General features: G+C 34.1%; 1 protein-coding gene across 2 annotated transcripts in view; it reads right to left on the bottom strand.

Moving 5' to 3' along the window:
• The window catches only part of LOC110033987 (E3 ubiquitin-protein ligase BOI-like), a 26,969-nt gene that overhangs the window by 23,719 nt on the left and 2,286 nt on the right, over window positions 1-964 (bottom strand). The gene's annotated exons all lie outside the window — the stretch shown is intronic.

Genomic DNA, 964 nt, shown 5'->3' with positions numbered 1-964 from the left:
GAAGGGGGGGGGGGAGGCATACTCATTAGAGGTGACTAATTTGATATATAAGTGTTAGTAGAGTAAGTCACGAAAGAAGGCATGGTGAATATCCAGAAAGAGAAAAATATAATGTGAGAACTTTGAACATTCCAAACAACCAACATATTCCATGCTCGAAGTAACTAATAATTTGACAATTTTTTTAACATTTTTTAAACCCCTAAGATCAACAATCACATTTTTTAGTCAATTCTTAGGACAATAAGCTAATGTTATCTGCAGCATCTAATAAGATGAAAGGAAAATGCTTATTAAAAAAATAATATTTCTCAACTCCTTGCAAAAATAAATTCATGCAGATTTAAATTGATGAGTGTGCTTCCTTCCATGAGGAGCAACTGAAACTTTGGTTGGACAGAGCAAGTGGGAGAGGGGAGTATGTTGGTTATATACAAAGACTCCAATTTAGCTAGCTGCAAACCTACACTAGCTCTTTCCTCGAAAATTCATAGAAAGACCTCATTCACCAAGCACAATTATAATACTATGGAAGTCTTTCATGCATCGCATTCTACTCTTCATTCATATTTGCAAATATCTTTGAATGCCCTAGAAATGCTTTTGCAAGTCCTTCTTAAACTAGCATATAGCATATATTGGTTTTTCACAAGTACAAAAACTTGGAGCCATCAAACTTCTTGATCTCCCACACATTGTTTTCACGAAATCCGGATTTCTGCTGATTAATATTGATTGTTGAAAACTAGAAGTTGCTAAATATCAAATCTTGAAACATACTTGCTTTTACAAAACCAGCAACTAAGAACAACATGTAAAGTAAACAAAGAGATCAATCACACCAACATGTATCATAATTTATGTAATTCAACAGTAGGCTGGATCCATAAGAGAAGAGGGACAAATTGCTCCACTGTTTAAAAGCCACACATGTCCCTAATTAATTGAGAAAAAGAAACACTCT

The sequence above is a fragment of the Phalaenopsis equestris genome, unplaced genomic scaffold, assembly GCF_001263595.1.
Source record: "Phalaenopsis equestris unplaced genomic scaffold, ASM126359v1 Scaffold001316, whole genome shotgun sequence".
NCBI lineage: Eukaryota > Viridiplantae > Streptophyta > Magnoliopsida > Asparagales > Orchidaceae > Phalaenopsis > Phalaenopsis equestris.
This window is presented reverse-complemented; position numbering and strand designations above follow the sequence as displayed.